The sequence below is a fragment of the Mastomys coucha genome, unplaced genomic scaffold (genome assembly GCF_008632895.1).
Source record: "Mastomys coucha isolate ucsf_1 unplaced genomic scaffold, UCSF_Mcou_1 pScaffold14, whole genome shotgun sequence".
In the NCBI taxonomy this organism is placed as follows: Eukaryota; Metazoa; Chordata; class Mammalia; order Rodentia; family Muridae; genus Mastomys; species Mastomys coucha.
In genome coordinates this window covers 38,979,587-38,997,208 of record NW_022196896.1, presented here as the reverse complement: position 1 = coordinate 38,997,208, position 17,622 = coordinate 38,979,587, and the positions used below count along the sequence as shown (strand labels likewise).

General features: G+C 43.9%; 1 protein-coding gene across 1 annotated transcript in view; it reads right to left on the bottom strand.

Annotated features, from left to right (window-relative positions):
- The window catches only part of LOC116088156 (serine/threonine-protein kinase Sgk3), a 120,002-nt gene extending 102,942 nt beyond the window's left edge, over positions 1-17,060 (bottom strand). The window contains exon 1 of the mRNA XM_031366820.1: positions 16,632-17,060. The gene's annotated coding sequence lies outside the window, so the exon portion shown is untranslated. The remainder of the gene's footprint in view (positions 1-16,631) is intronic.
- Positions 17,061-17,622: the final 562 nt, after the last annotated feature.

Sequence of the window (17,622 nt, the reverse complement as noted above, 5' to 3'; positions counted from 1 at the left end):
ATCCACCTGACAGCAGCGGAAGTCAACCAGACCTAGGAGACATGAGCATCCCACCTGACAGCAGCAGAAGTCAACCAGACCTAGGAGACATGAGCATCCACCTGACAGCAGCAGAAGTCAACCAGACCTAGGAGACATGAGCATCCCACCTGACAGCAGCAGAAGTCAAACTCACAGGAAACATCTCCATAGCAGTCCAAATGTTAGGCCATAAGAAGGTTTCGTAAAATTAAAAGTCCAGAAGCCATACAAGGTCTGATCTTAAAGGGGAATATTATTAAATCAGAAAGTAATAACAAAGAAAAATTGGTAAATTTATAAAATGTACTCTTAAGCAACAAATGGATTTACAGAAAAAATCATAAAGACAACTGGAAAATATTTTAAACCACAACATAAAAATTCCAGTGATGACTTAATAACATACTCAGAAAATATGTAGCGATAAATTCCTATATTAAAGAAAGATTTTGAATTAGTAGCCGAACATTTCACCTTAAGAAACTAAGAAGGGGGCTAGCGAGATGGCTCAGCGATTAAGAGCACTGACTGCTCTTCCGAAGATCCTGAGTTCAAATCCCAGCAACCACATGGTGGCACACAACCATCCGTAATGAGATCTGACTCCCTCTTCTGGTGTGTCTGAAGACAGCTACAGTGTACTTCCATATAATAAATAAATAAATCTTTGGGCTGGAACAAGCAGGTACTGAGAGAGCAGAGTTGACCAGAATGAGCAGAGGTCCTAAAAATTCAATTCCCAACAACCACATGAAGGCTCACAACCATCTGTTCAGCTATGTGTACCCATATACATAAATAAATAAATAAATAAATAAATAAATAAATAAATAAATAAATCTTTAAAAAAAAGAAGGAGGAGGAGGAGGAAGAGAAGGAGGAGAGGAGGAAGAGGAAGAAGAGGAAGAGGAGGAGGAGGAGAAGGAGAAGGAAGAGGAGAAGGAGGAGAAGAGGAAGAGGAGGAGGAGGAGGAGGAGGAGAAGAGGAGGAGGAGGAGGAAGAGGAGGAGGAGAAACTAAGAAGGGCAATGGAAGCTGGCTCAGCCAATAACAGCACTTCTGGCATTTGCAGGGGACCTAGGTTTGGTTCCCAGCACCCACGTGGTAGCTCACCACCATCCCTAACTCCAGTTCCAGAGGAATCTGACATCTTCTTTGACCTCTTTGGGTACCAGGCACAAAGACACACGGAGGCAAACATACAACATAAAAATAAATCTTAAAAAAGGTAACGAGAAAAGAGCCAGGGGTAGTATTGGTCACGAAGTTCCAGCTACTCAGGGGATTAGGCCAGAGCATCATTTGAGCCCAGGAGTTCAACACCAGTCTATGGTCTCCATTCCAAGAAAAAGAAAAAGGAACTAAAGATGGGAGAGTAAAGTAAACCAAAAGTAAATAGATAGAAGGAAGTAATGAGATATAAGAACACAAATCAGTGAAAAAAGAAAGGTAAAAACAAGACACACAATGAAGTAAAAAGTTGCTTCTTGGGGGAGTCAGGGTCACTGGTGTCCTTTGGTTACACTGATTAGGAAGAAGAGAGAAGAGACATCACTAAAACCAGGCTTGGAAAAAGGGACATCACTACCAGGCTCAAAGAAGTAACAGGGGCTTCAAAGGGTACCATGAGCAACTGCACACCAACTAATCAGATAACGTGGAAGAAACACACAGTTCAACAGAACAAACTAGCAAAACCAACCCAGGAAGAAACCCAGAAGGCACAGAAAAGAAAGAGGCTGAACTGGGAATCAGAAGCATTTACACAAAGCCAAGTCCAGATATTATTGTCTTCAGTGATGCTTTTTTAAAACGAACAATTAGGTGAGGCCCAATGAAGAGTGAAAAGAGAAATAATGCAATTTTCCAATGGACAAGGATTCTGGTTAGATATTTCTCCAAAGAAAACTTACAACTGGCCAAGGCAGAACATGAAAACGTTAATAATTCATATATACATACATACACAGCACAGAGTTACTAGAGCCCTGAAAATCAAAACCACAATGCCACTTCACATTTACTAAGATAGGAGGTTGTGTAGCAGTGTTTGAGAGCGTGTGAAGAAATCCAAAAGCTAGTGGCCTATGAGATAGTTCAATGGGAAAACTGCCACCCAATCATGACATCCTGAGTTCCATCCCTAAAAGGCACATAAAGGTAGTGAGAAATGACCCTGCAAAGTTGTCCTCTAAACTTCACATGCATACTGTGAGACACACACACACCATGCACTCACATACACAGACACAGACACACACACACAATGACAAGTGAAATAAAAAAATAAAAGGAATTCTGAGCCATTATACACTAACAAGGAAACTATACAGTCAAGCAAATAAATACTCAAGAAAACAGTTTGTGAATTCCTCAAAAAAGTTAAACAAGAATTACATATGGTCTAGCAAGTCTGCTCTTAGGTATATGTCTGCAGAAAGTGAAAACATATGGCCACATAGGATTTATTCATAAATATTCACAGCAACATTATTCATAAGAGTGAAAAAATGGCAACCACCCAGATGTCCCTCAGTGGATGACAGAATAAGCCAAGCACGGTTAGTGCATCTACGCAAGGGAATACTTCTTAACACATTCTAGGTGCCTGTTAGACCTGATAAGGGACTCGGTGCTATGTCACCATACAGCACATACAACAGAAACATGCACAGATGAGGAGGGCCCAACCTTGTATCTGCACTAGGCAGAAAAGCACCAGTCCTCTCTGTAAGCCATTTTAAAACAGCATTAATCTGATCTGGAAGTCCTCTCAGTCTAAGCAACAGATTTTAAACCTAAAATTTTTACTGTTTTTTCCTTCTTGGAGGCTCATCTCAGTATCTGCCAAACTAATGTCCCTTCCCACCCGAAAAAAGGCAGAGTGAGGGTTAATATAAGCGTTGCTGGTACCCAAGTGGTTTCAGAACACAACTGTGTCCACTGTTGTTTTCAAGTTTAACGGACATTGGTTAACAAACAGGGTCTGAACATTTGGCAAATAATATTCAAATTATGTTGGTTCAAGGCTTCAAACAGCTAGCTTTTAAGTATATAATTTTGAGTCCTTTTCTTTTCTTTTCTTTGTTTGTTTGTTTGTTTTTCTGAGACAAGGTTTCTCTGTATAGACTTGTCTGTCCTGGAACTCACCCTGTAGACCAGGCTGGCCTTGAACTCAGAAATCCACCTGCCTCTGCCTCCCAAGTGCTAGGATTAAAGGCATGAGCCACCACCGCCGGCTTCAGCCAGAGTTCTTAAAACTTGGTACCAGTTCCTAAACTAAAACTATTTCAGAATAATAAAGTGTAGGCAGCTGCTTGGACGATAAAATCCAAGATGGCCCTGGTACCTGATACACTGTAGCAACAGACTATTCCACTGCACATGCGCCCCTCCCGAGCAGGTGTATGCTAATGAGGGTCTGCCGGAGAACCAATCCAGGAGGACTTGGCAGCTCAAGCTCGGGTATATAAGGGGCTGTCTCCAGCCATTCCACGCCACTCCACAGGAGCAAGCAGACCTGCAGCACCTAGGAGGAGGAGAAGGAGAAGGAAGGAGGAGAAGGAAGGAGGAGGAAGAAGAGGAGGAGGAGGAGGAGGAGGAGGAGGAAGAAGAAGAGGAAGAAGAGGAGGAGGAGGAGGAAGAAGAAGAAGAAGAAGAAGAAGAAGAAGAAGAAGAAGAAGAAGAAGAAGAAGAAGAAGAAGAAAGATCAAGAAGAGCCAAGAAGAGCCGTGACATCTAGAAGAGCTGTAACACTTAAGAACCTAGGAAAGCTGTAATACCTAGGTACCTTAAAGAGCTGTAACACCTGGGTACCTAGGAGAGCTGTAACACAAAAGAAATTTCCTGAGTAAACCTTCGAGAGAAGAAGTCTCGGTGTTCTGTCATCATTGTGCGGAACACAATAAAGTAAAAAATACAAACCCCATTTTCTTTTAATTTTAATTTAATGCTTCTGTAATGGTAACTCAACATTTGGCCTGATTTGCAGTATCAGAATGGAAGGCTTCACACTGAGTTATAGTTACAGCACCTGACAGCATGAAAGGGAGGAAGCTATGGTGATCCTGGTCCCTGACTCCAGGGACTATTCTCAAGGCTGGAGTCTGTGAGACCTGGACCTGGCTGGAGGAGTAGCTCCGAGGGCATACCTTTGAAGGCTACAGCCTCTTTCAGCTCCAGATGCTCTCTCTGCTTCCTGGCCCACCAGTCTCTAAAGAGGCCCAACACAAGCTCCTTGAGCACCTTCTCTGCTATGACGGTCCTGACTCTGAAACCAGGAGCCAAAACAAGCATTTCCTCTCTTACACACTGTTTCTATGCAGTACACCACTCACAGCAACTCACAGCAACCCTGGAAGAACTGATACACACGGCAGGCGCTGGCAAAATAAACACCAGTCCTTTCAAACAAGTTTATATGTGTAGGTTTTTTTGTTTTGTTCTGTTTTGTTTTGTTTTAACAATAGTGACTTCGGCCAGGCGGTGGCACACGCCTTTAATCCCAGCACTTGGGAGGCAGAGGCAGGTGGATTTCTGAGTTCGAGGCCAGCCTGGTCTACAGAGTGAGTTCCAGGACAGCCAGGGCTACACAGAGAAACCCTGTCTTGAAAAACCAAAAAAAAAAAAAAAAAAAAAAAAAAAAAAAAAAAAAAAAAAAAAAAAAACCAATAGTGACTTCATTAAGATCTGTATGAAAAACTCAGGATGTCCTTGTTCTTAATAGCTGAATAGTATTCCATTGTGTAAATGAACCATATTTTTGTATCCATTCTTCTGTCGTGGGACATCTGGGTTGTTTTCAGCTTCTGGCTATCACAAATAAGGCCGCTATGAACATAGTAGAACATGTGATCCTATGACATGTTAGAACATCTTTTGAGTATAGTCCTGTACTGGCTGGTTTTGTGTGTCAACTTGACACAGGCTGGAGTTATCACAGAGAAGGGAGCTTCAGTTGGGGAAGTGCCTCCATGAGATCCAGCTGTGGGGCATTTTCTCAATTAGTGATCAAGGGGGTAGGGCCCCTTGTGGGTGGTGCCATCCCTGGGCTGGAAGTCTTGGGTTCTATAAGAGAGCAGGCTGAGCAAGCCAGGGGAAGCAAGCCAGTAAGGAACATCCCTCCATGGCCTCTGCATCAGCTCCTGCTTCCTGACCTGCTTGAGTTCCAGTCCTGACTTCCTCTGGTGATCAACAGCAATGTGGAAGTGTCAGCTGAATAAACCCTTTCCTTCCCAACTTGCTTCTTGGTCATGTTTGTGCAGGAATAGAAACCCTGACTAAGACAATTCCCAAGGGTGTTATTGTGGTCTTCAGGTAGATCTATTTCCAATTTTCTGAGGAACCTCCAGATTGATTTCCAGAAAGATTGTACCAGTTTGCAATCCCATCAGCAATGGAGGAGTGTTCCTCTTTCTCCACATCCTTGCCAACATGTGTTGTCACCTGAGGTTTTGAGTTTTGCAGGCAAATGGATGCAACTAGAATATATCATCCTGAGGCAGGTGGATTTCTGAGTTCGAGGCCAGCCTGGTCTACAGAGTTCCAGGACAGCCAGGGCTATACAGAAACCCTATTTCGAAAAACCAAAAAAAAAAAAAAAAAAAAAAAAAAAAAAGAATATATCATCCTGAGTGAGGTAACTCAGACCCAAAAAGGACATGCATGGTCTGTACTCACTAATAAGTGGATAATTTATTTAAAAAAAAAAGAAAAAGAAAAAGTACAGAATACCCAAGATACAGTCCAGTCCACAGAACTCAAAAAGGTCAACAAGCTTAAGGGCCCAAGTGAGGACTCCTCATTCCCACTTTGAAGGGAGAAGAAAGCAATCACAAGTGGGGAGGGAGGGAGGAAATGTGGATGGGGTGGGGAGGGAAACCTGATCTAATATTGAGTGAGGGAAAAGGACTGAAGCCCTGGGGGCCAGCAGAAAGAATTGGAACAGGCAACCTCAGGAGGCAGGAGGTTGGGGGGACCCTTCAGAATGCACCAGAGACCTGGGAGGTAAGAGATTGTCAGGACTCAAAGGGAGGGACCTTAGATGAAATGCCCGACAGTAGGGAGAGGGAACTTATAGAGCCCACCTCCAGCAAGAAGACAGAACATCAAGTGAAGGATGGGGTTGCCATCCCACAGTCACATCTCTGACCCATAATTGATCCTGTTTTAAAGAATTACAGGGATGGAAATGGAGAGGAGTCTGAGGAAAAGAAGTTCCAGCGACAGGTCCAAAGTGGGATCTGGCTCAAGGGGAGGTCCCAAGACCTGACACTATTACTGAGGCTATGGAGCACTCACAAAAAGGGACCTAGCATGACCAAACTCCAGAAGACCCAATAAGCAGCTGAGAGAGTCAGATGCAGATATTTGCTCCCAACCAATGGACAGAAGCTGCTGACCCATGTGGTTGAATTAGGGAAAAGCTGGAAGTAGCTGTGACCCTGTAGGAGGACCAGCAGTTTCAATTAATCTGGACCCCGGAGATCTATCAAACCCTGGACCACCAAACAGGCAGCATACACCAGCTGATAAGAGATCCCCAACACAAATACAGCAGAGGACTGTGTTCAATCTGAGATGATGAGCCTAACCCTCAAGAGACTGGAGTCCCCAGGGAGTTTAGAGGTCAGATGGGGTTGGGGGCAGGGACATCCTGGTGGAGACAGGGGCATGGGGAGAAGGTATGGGATGTGGAACAGTGGGGCCAGGGATAAAATCTGGAGTGTAAAAAATTGTTTAAAAGGGCAGAAAGGTGGCTTAGCAGTTAAGAGCACTGACTGCTCTTCCAAAGATCCTGAGTTCAAATCCCAGCAACAACATGGTGGCTCACAACCATCTGTAATGAGATCTTCTGGTGTGTCTGAAGACAGCTACAGTATACTTAGATATAATAATAAATAAATCTTTAAAAAAATAAAATAAATTTAAAAATTTTAAAAAATTTTTAAAAAGATATATATGAAATATGGTGGATAGATGGATGGATGGATGAATGGATAGACAGACAGACAGACACTAAGATTCTAACTCCAAAAAACACACCCAAAAAGTTGAAGAGATGGTTCCATGGTTAAGAGCACTTTCCTTATGCAGAGGACAGAAATTACCACCTGTAATTTCAGTTCCAGGAGAGCCAACACCTTCTTCTTTCCTATGCAGTCTCTCTCTCTGTCCCCCCCTCTCTCACACACATTCCCACACACACTACCTTTACATATAAGTGAGACTATTATATTTATTTCAAAACCTACACACACAAAAAGAGAAAAGGAGAAATAGGAAGAAACAATGATAATAATAATAGAAGCCAGAAGTAAAAGAATTCTAAGACAAAATCCAAAGAGGAAAAGGGAACACACGTAGAAATACCCTCTGCTAAACACTGGAGTGCTTTATCTTCCATTAATTAAAAATAAAATGCCCTTTCAAACAAGAAACCAAACCAAATACTGGTGAGAGGGGGAAAAACAGATAAAAGAGAACAATACTCATGTCCCAGTAAATCACCCACTGTGCGAGTCTACATACATACATAAAAACCCAACAGAGAAGCCAGGAAGTGGGGGCAGAGGCAGGAGGACCTGTGAGGAGAGGCCAGCCTGGTCTACATATGGAGTTCCATGACAGCCAGGACTACACAGAAAAACCTGTCTTGGGGGAAAAAAGCAAAAAAATTACAACAACAACAACAAAAATAAACAAAAAGACAGAGGAAAGGGGAGGGAAGGAAGGAGGCAGGCAGCGCCACCAAGGGGCTCAACAGGTAGGGCACCTGATCCCAAGCCTGATAATCTGGTTTGTGTACAGATTACAGAAGGTAAAAAAGAAAGAACCGGGGCTGGAGAGATGGCTCAGTGGTTAAGAGCACTGACTGTTCTTCCAGAGGTCCTGAGTTCAAATCCCAGCAACCACATGGTGGCTCACAACCATCTGTAATGGGATCCAATGCCATCTTCTGGTGTGTCTGAAGACAGCTGCAGTGTACTCATATACATAAAATAAATAAATAAATCTTAAAAAAAAAAACAAGAAAATAAAGAGCGAGCTGATTTCTGCAAGTTGTCTACAGACACATATACACACCCCACACTAAACAAACCTTTTTTTTTTAAAGGACTGATTTAAAAAAAAAATAGTAGAGTTCTGAATATTTTCTAACAAATGTCCAAATAAGTAAAATAGTAGTTCATGTTTCAATTTTAGTAGCCTGCTGTTGAGAAGCTGATAAAAACATCTTTTAAAAATCTACTAATGTTTATAGACAGTAAGTCTTTAAGCAGCTTTGCCCTGGGAAGACGCACCTCACACGTCTGGTCCAAGCACCTATGCAGACAAGCGGAGTCAGTCCGAGTCACCACCGGCAGGCATATCCACACAGACAAGCAGAGTCAGTCCGAGTCACCACCGGCAGGCATATCCACACAGACAAGCGGAGTCAGTCCGAGTCACCACCGGCAGGCATATCCACGCACATCTCCAGCCGAGACCTGGCACTGCTCAAAGAGCTTTGCTGCATCTTTCACTCCAGAACACTCCGCTGAACCCAAGATCTCACCCATGTGTACCTATGATGGAAATCTGGAGGACAAGTGTTCAGAAACTTGATGTACCACTTCCCAAAGCTCCATAACCTTTGGTCTGGGATTGCCTTAATCTTCGACTTATTTGAAAACAAACAACAGCAAAAAAGTTGTTTTTAAGCCAGATACTTGAACTTTGGATGTATTGTCTAAAGGCAATGTGTCATATGGCAGAGTTATCTTTCCAGGCCAAACACTCTATTTGATCCACTTATATGCCTGATATCTTTTATAGGAAAAAAAAAAACCCACACAAACCAATGTTGTAGCAATAACATGAATAAAAAAATTATAAATAGCTTACATTATTTAGGTCATATCAATGCTTAAGGAAAAACAGCTTATTTAGTGATGAGGAAGTAGGTGCAGCTTGTGTGGGTATTTTTAAAGGAATCACTGGGTATTCCACAAAGGTTTGGAGGTTGAAACCACTCATTCTTCATAATATCCCCCTTCCTTGCAAACTAAAAGCTTTTCTTTTCCTTATTAAAGGCCTTCTCTTAAATGTACCACTATAATTAGTATCTTTTTTGTTCAAGTTCAAAGTAAAGACCCAACAGAGCAAAGAAAGCTGGAGAGATTGTTTGATGCTAAAGCTAGAAAGAAGAGAAAGGAATGAGAAGAGAGAGAGAGAGAGAAAGGCAGAGGGACAGGTCTCAGCAAAGCGGAAGATGCGTGGAGAAGGATGTCAACACTTCCAGATGCTGTCTGGAAAAACTGGGGGTGTCAGGATGCAAGGAGGGGATGTGTGCATGAACTTTTACTAGGTGCTGTCTCCCCCAAGGCAGTCTATCTTAAACTAGGATCCTAAGAACGCCATATTTCCACCACTCGCGATGGTGCTGTCGGACCAATCACCTCGAACGATGTGCTTATGCTTATGAGAGCACTCTGCTTTCCTTCCTAACAACTTCAGAGCAGCCACTTTTTCCTTGGTTCAAATCCATCATGTCTGCTTCTCTTAGTGATAACAGCAAATCATCTGTAAATACCCCATCGTTGCTTTTCTTGATTATTGTGTATCTTAATGCACTGACAACACACACCCATGATCCATAAGAGAACATGTGTGCTATGTCACATGGGGTGGATTCGCCAATCCATGCACACACTCACTCATTCTCCTTACTAGCAGTAGTGTACATTTCCAAGAATGTCAGCCAGGTTTGGGGCATGGCAGCTGGCCAGGAAACACAGGCAAATAACTGCTTCAAAGGTGTATGGAATCTCTGATGCTCACTGCTTACAAAAGCACGACTCTCTAACCAGCAAGGCAAGCCTGTTTGTTTTTAAAATGGCACCAAGTACCTGAAATGGTGCCTCATGCCTGTAATCCCAGCTCTTGAGAGGTTGAGATGGAAGGATTATCCAGAATTCAAGCCTAGTCTTGATTTCATAATGGTTTTCAGAACAGCCTGAGCTGCAGAATTAGACCCTCAAACAGAATAAAACAAAAACAGCTCAGAAAATATATGTGTACATGCACATTAAAAATAGGAGCCTGTGGGGCTGGTGAGATGGCTCAGCTGTTAAGAGCACTGACTGCTCCTCTGAAGGTCCTGAGTTCAAATCCCAGCAACCACATGGTGGCTCACAACCATCCGTAAAGAGATCTGACGCCCTCTTCTGATAAGTCTGAAGACAGCTACTTACACATATTTACATATAATAATCAATAAATCTTTTAAAAAAATAGAAGCCTAGACGAATATCTTTTAAGGTTCTCTATATCCTACTTCAGAGACACTGGCTCAGCCATGTTCATTGTTGTTCTATTTACAACAGCTAGGAATTGGAAGCAGCTTAGATGTCCTTCAGTGATGAGTGGATAATGACAACTTAACACTTTTGCACAATGGAATTCTATCCAGATATCAAAAAAAAGAAGAATAAATTAAATATGCAAGTAATAGAGTAATAGATGGAACCAGAAAATATTATACAGTGAGAAGCAACTCAGAGCTTCTCCAGGAAGACTCCAGAGAGATGTGTTGCTTCCTTCCAGCCTCAAAGGCACCAGGACTCATGTGCACATACCACACATACACACGGGATTTAAAAACAACCAACCTTCCTTCTCACTACTGGTCAGGGTCCCTGAGACTCCCAAAACAAAGTAAGCTCTTGCCATTATCCTCAGTTGCCTCCCAGAACATAAAGTTGAGTCTCAATTGCTGAAGACAGCACAATCTTCAGACACAGGACTTGGGGGAAGCCTCCTCCGTAAGGACTAGCTCATACAGTATCCGAAGGTGCTGTGCTGTGCAAGCTGCCAGGGGAGAAGAGCAATCCTACTCAGCTACGAGCCCTGCCAACCATGACGACAGCCGCCCCAGGAAGACATCCCCAACAGGACAGTAGTAGTACTTGTATCTTAAGGTAACCAACAGCTATCCAAGTGATTTATGGCTCACCCAACAGGTGAGAATTCGTGCCCAGTACTGTAACCCTAGCCAACCACCTGTGGCTGTTCAGATCACAGACCCCAGAGGAACCTACTACTGCTATTTCCCTACATCAACATAGTGTCTAGCTCTTTTCTAAATACTTACACCCACAGATAAATGTAGCCGTCACCTTCACCAAACGAGCTTCATTTTTGCAGCAAATGGAGACTACTACACAGATCTTTAGCTGCTCAAAATGCAGAAAATAAATGAGAAAATAACTGTACATCTACAATGTAAGTTCAACACACAAGGCTCAGGGAACAGCATTGTAGAAAAATAAAAACATTAAAAGCCAGAAGATTCAGATGCCAGCTGTAAGAGTGTCCTCTAGACATGACAGGGATATTGTGACCATAAACTCTCAGAATATGGTTGCATGAACAAGACCTACCTAATGACCGCACCAGTGGACATGCATATGTGGATGGGGAAATCTCACAAGGTCCCCAACCTAATCATACATCTCACGTCTCATACATGAGCATACCATTTTTACACTTGTCCTGCAGTTCTTTCTCTATGTATGTAAATGCTGAACTGAAACTCAGAAATTTAAAATTAATTAAGCTGTGTTTTAGATGGCCTTGATACATAGCCCAAAGCTAGGTTCAAACACTTGATATTCACTTGCTTCTGACTTCCAAATACTGGGATCACAAGGACACACTCAGCCCAAATTTAATCTACTTTTATTTAAAAGCCAGAATTATGCCTGATGTGATGGCATGTGCCTGCAGTCCCAGCTACTCAAGAGGCCTAGGAAGGAGAATCACTCGAAGCCAGGAGCTGGAGGGCCCATTAGGCAACAGACTGAGACCTTCCATCTCAAAAACAATTAAAAAGTAAAAAGCAAATGACGGCAGCAATACGTCCCGTATAAAGCAGGGAATGGTGGCATGCATTCAACTCAGACAAGCAAACTTCTCCATTCCTAATGACAATACCTCTGAACTAAGCTACAACCCTGAGTCTGGACTGGCTAATCCAATCCCAATGGCGCTCTGTCGGGGGTGGGGGGTTGGGGGGGTGCACACGCCTGTGCACACTCACAGGGAGGCCTGAGCCCAGCCTCTGTCTTACTCTATCATTTCTGCCTTATTACCTTGAGACAGACTCGCCCACTGACCTGGAAACAGTGCTAAACTTTTTACCTGCCTCCACTCTCCAATGCTGGAGTTACGGGGATGTGCATCCATGCCCACAGTTTTACGTGGGTGCTTGGGATTCAAACTCAGGACAGTATAGCAAGTATTGTCTTCTTACCAATCTCCCCAACCTCAGAACCCCACTTTTTATAGATGAGTATCATGAAATACATTTTACCTAGATAACCGAACACGTGGTTTTAACTGCTAGCAATTATACCAGAAAACTGGGGGAGTTTGGGGATAACTAAGTTGGGAGACCTTGCCAGATATGCATTAAGAACCCGAGTTTGATGACCATAATCTACGTATAAAGCAGGGAATGGTGGCATGCATTTGCAATATCAGCCCTGGGAACAAGTGGATTTCAAGAGGCTCGCTGGCCTGCCGACCTAGACTAACAGGCAAGTTCACAGTGGGGACTCTGTCTCTAAAACAAGGTGGACATCTCCTGAGGAATAATGCCTGAGGCTGACATCTAGCCTCATGCACATGTCCACACACCTGTACAGACATGTATACACACGCATATACATGTATATGCACACAGAAATATACACACAATACACGAATCATGCTTATTACTACATGTTGTGTAAATAGTGTTATTTGTTTAAAATCACAGAGCAGACAGTGCAAAGAATGACATCTAAGTATGGCAGACATTCTCAAAAAGTACAGTCTTAGAAAGGAACAAAAGCCAGGCCACTATTCAACCCAGAGTCCCCCTTGCTCTCATGTTTCAAGCTACTAAATCAGTTCTCTACTTTTTAAATTATCTGCAAAGCCCTCACTCAGCGGCCTAAAGAAAGAACTGCCCGTAAGGACACGTCAGCCCCTGTGAGCTTACAAGAACTCTGAACATGGAAACTTACCGTAACACTGGTAGATACTTCTAGCCCTTCCCAGGTGTCAGTCTCCTTAGGTCTTTCCTATGTCTGTCTCCATGGTAGAAACCAAGTTTTCCTACACAGGAATCTTTCAGAGTCTGACTAACATCTCTTATTTCACCCATACACCTTAGAAAAGATCAGTCCCTTACCCTGCAACAACTGCCTCACTCATAACCTTACATGGGGGAAACATCATTGGGTTTATTTTGCTTGGTTTTGAGACAAGATCTTGCTATGTAGTCCAGGTTGCATCAAACTAGGGGTTCAAACGACTCAGTCTCCTAAGCGGAGGTTTTATAGGAATGAGACACCATGCCCTACTAGACTTTTGTTGTTGTTTTGTTTGACTAATGACAATGGAGATCATACCCAGGGCCTCCGGAACACTGGGGAAACACTCTACAAATGGAGCTATATACAGTTTGGCTTTAAGTAGAACTGTGGATACCCAGAGATAGACTTGGACACACTTACAAGACCCTTGGGAAATAGGGATGAATTTGAAAAAGGAAAGGAAGGCAAGGCTTGCTGCACACTGCTCTAAATCTCTCTGAAGCCCTTGGCTTTGGCCTCACACAGCTTGACACTCTGGGCTGGCCTTCAGCATATGATTCCACATCTCCTTGGCAACAGTAATTAACTCAGAAATCCTGTTCAGTTAAATATTGATGTGAACTAAAAGACAGGCTTCTTAGCCCCTCTTAGGTTTATCACCTTTCTCCAAGAAATGGGGAGGGTGAATAAGATCAAAGCTTCCATCAACAGGAATGGAGCAGGTAAAGAAAAATAGAGACACATCTTCACTTAGAAGAGTGTGGGAGCCGTTTCTGTCAGGAATAACACGTTACATAACTTCAGTCTCATGAGTCAGCAGTTTAGTCCGTAATTTACATGAAGTTTTAAAAGAAAGAACACGTGAGGATTGAAAGGGTAATGGTAGCTTCTACCAGGCAGGTTTGAAAAGCTCTTATCCCACCTCCACACAGAGGGTTGACAGGCAACTGATGCAGATCGGCTTCATTAAGATGTTCTCTCTACCTAAGGTCTCTGGTGGGCAAGGCCAGCTGCCTTTCACCCAGTGGCCCTTATCAAGTCGTCTCCCAGGTAATGGCCATACTGTCCTCACTATTTAAAGGTAATCTACCTTGGGCCACATACTTCAGGATGCAGAGGCCCATGCTTAAAGGATATAAATAAATGAAGACACTTTTTTTTCTTTTCTAGAAGATGCTCTATACGGAAGTAACTAGCTTCAGAAAGCACACCGCCACGTCAGACACTTCACAAGAAAACTGAGAAGTACCTTTGATCATTGTATCTGAACTTTCTCATAAATCCAAGTGCTTAGGGACATATGTAAGAAACAAGTACTAACCACATTTGTCCCACCTAACTAACGCCCTCAGAACCAGACAAATAAATAAATAAATACATACATACATAAATACATAAATAAATAGGAAGGGTGTTTGACAGGAAAAAAGAAAGAAAAAACAACCACTAAGTTATTTTTCAAAAGCTAGAGATGATAAATCCTGAGTCCAAAGGGTATCATTGCCTGTTTATAGGAAAATACTGCATAAGACACTGTTTGAAATAAGAGAAACATTGAATTAAGCCTCTCTTTGGCACAAATCAATTATGATGGTATTTTGGGATGTATGTTTTGAAAGAGCAAGCTTTCTGAAGCCACTCATCCCACAAATATTTATTACAGGCCTGCACGTGCCAGGCTCTGCCATTTGTGTGCCTACTGCACCTGGGCTCACCCTCCATAAGCTCCGCCAACGCGGCTGCAGCAAATACAATAGTTCCATGGCTTGCTGTCTTTACTTCTACAAAAGGGAGGGAGCTTTTGAAGATGTCCTGACCTCTCTGAAGACAATTATCAGATGTTAGGCTGAGTTTAATTCACGAGTACCTACATAAGCTGTATCAGGGGAAGGAGCACCTCCCTGCTTCACACAGTCCTGCTAATCAAGCTTACCAACTCATTCAGTTACCTCCCAGGAAATGGAAATTAATGAGAAGGAAGAGAACCAACAGAGACAGTGAGTACGATAAAAACAGATCTTGATATTACATTTATAATCACCACAGTGACAAAAACTTTGTCGATATTGTTTATTGACCATTCTCGGTCTTTGCCATCTAGGCCCAAAAACTCATTTGAAAAGATCATTTTATTTGGGGGGAAAATCCTCTCTCTATATATAATCTGCAAGACACAAAATGGACACCTTACAGGACACCTTACAGGATACAGCCAATTCAGTGTTAGCAACAACCAACCGCAAAAAAATTACCAAACTGTTTATGGTAAAGTCTACAAACAAAAACCGTTCTGTTTCACAGTTCATTTCAAGTTTAATCTGATGCTCCCATCTGAGCCAAGTCATATAAATTGCCAAACAGATTTGAAACAAAGCTCCCTTTAAAAACAAAACTAGGCTCAGTACAGTGGCAGTTTAAAGAAAGGGAACTTGTGATGTCTGAGTTGACAGAGAAACCACCTTTCTGAAGTTCTATGGGATCTGGTCTAAGACCTGCCAGCAACAGGTCCCATTTTTCCAAGCTGGAATCCCATAGGAATGAAGGGTAATAACTTGTCTTAAAGGAGTGGTAGCCTAGGGGGCAGAAGGCACACCCGGTCCTAAAATATGTCTGAAACTTCCTCTAATGTTTCCAGTTCTTTCTGTCACATTGCGGAACTAGAGTTTGCATGGCCTCTTCGTGGCTACAACCACAAAAAACTTATTTTGAGTTAAGAATTTGAGGCAATATTTATAAAGCACTTAGGAAACAGAGCAGTTTGTAGTAAGAGCTGTGTTTGCTAAATGAAGCAGGCACTTTCCAGGCTTGTTGGGTAAACACTCAATCTAGTGAGGAGGGAAAGGTTGGGGTTTTGTTGTTTTGTTTTGTTTTGTTTCACCCTGACAAAAAGATTCAGAAACTTGAGTGTTCTGTGTTTATTCTTGAATCCCAAGTGCATCCTGCACAGTCTCTGCCTGCAGAACCGTTCAGCCAGGCATTCCGTGCAAAATTAAGTCAAAGACTTTTGTTTCAGGAGGCGAATCCCTTCTCTTTTGTACCGGTCCAAAGAACCATCTCTAAGCGTGCCCGAGAACCGAAAACCGAAAACCTCAGCGCGCTTTAAGGCGGCACATGTCGGTGCTTAAACGGTGAGAATCGACCGACTGAAAACAGACCGAAGGAAGATTCGAGTCTGAGAACTTGAAAAAGAGTGGCGACGCGTTCTAGTCCCATCGACCACTTCACACACGGCGGGTCCGCGCAGGGAACCCCGTCCCGCGTCAGGTGGGTTCCCGGGTCCTCGCCACCCGCTGCCCGGCTCGGGGGCCGGGCGAACCGCCCGCGCTCCTACCACCCGCGCGCGCGCCGGAGCCCCACGCCGCAGCGCTGAGCTCTCCCCGAGGACACAAAGACCGCGCGCCGGGCCGCGGCGGAGCCCCGGCGCCCGAGAGAGCCCGGCCCCGGCCGCGCCGCGCCGCGCAGACCCGCGCACCCGCCCCGCACCTACCCGGCTGTGCGGCGTCCGCGCGCCCGGGCGCGGAGCCCAGCGCGCTGGCGGCTTCTTCTTCCCGGCGGCGCGGCCGGGCGCCGGCGTTTCCTCCCTGACGCGTCACTGCGGCTCCTTCCGCGAAGCGCGGGGCGGGCGGGCGGCGCGAGGGGATGGCGGGGTCGGCCGGGACCCGCGCGGACGGCGGGGCCGCTCGGCTACCCGCGCTCGCTTGTCACACGGGGTGCAAAGTTCAGGAGGAGACGCCGCCGGGCTCCTGCGCTCAGCTGACGGGATGCGCGAGGGCCGCGGCGGGGGTGACCTTGGCCCACTCGGGAGCCCGGGCGGCTGAGCGGACCCGGGCGGTGGCAGAGGGCTGGGGGCTGCGGCTTGCTGCAAGCTGGATGCTGCACAAGCCAAATAAGTATCCGGACGATCTGGAGAGCCCAACTGTGCTTCGTTTAGCGTTATTTGGGTAGTTTTCTACACTTTTCCCACGTCAGCAGATTTTTTTTTTTTTTTTGACCAGTGTTTATGGATGGGCGAGGGCTCTCACAAATTGGCAGATGCTGTGTACAGATAATATGCTTTTCTCTTGATCATTTAAGATCAGAGGATTATTTTTAAACTGCCCAATACACTCTACTGCTGGTACTTAACCATTTAACTACAAGAAGCTGCGTTTTTTAATCCTGTTCTATGAATAGAGAAAACTTAAGAATTACACGTTTCAGTGGTTGTGGAGTAGAGTTAAGATTTTGAACCAGAGAGCCACACCACCACTGTAATTAAGGTTTTATCTGCTATCATGTGAAAGTAGACAACTGTTTAAAAGATTTCTGTCTGCATGGCATGCTTCTTATTTTACATTAATATACCCTTTAAATCATATGATTACAGAAAATTTGCCACAAATCTATGAACAAATAATTAGAGGAACTGAGATGAATGGGTGACTTCCGTAAAGTCAAAGAACTCTTTATATTTTAAAACGATACTCAAGAATTTAGCC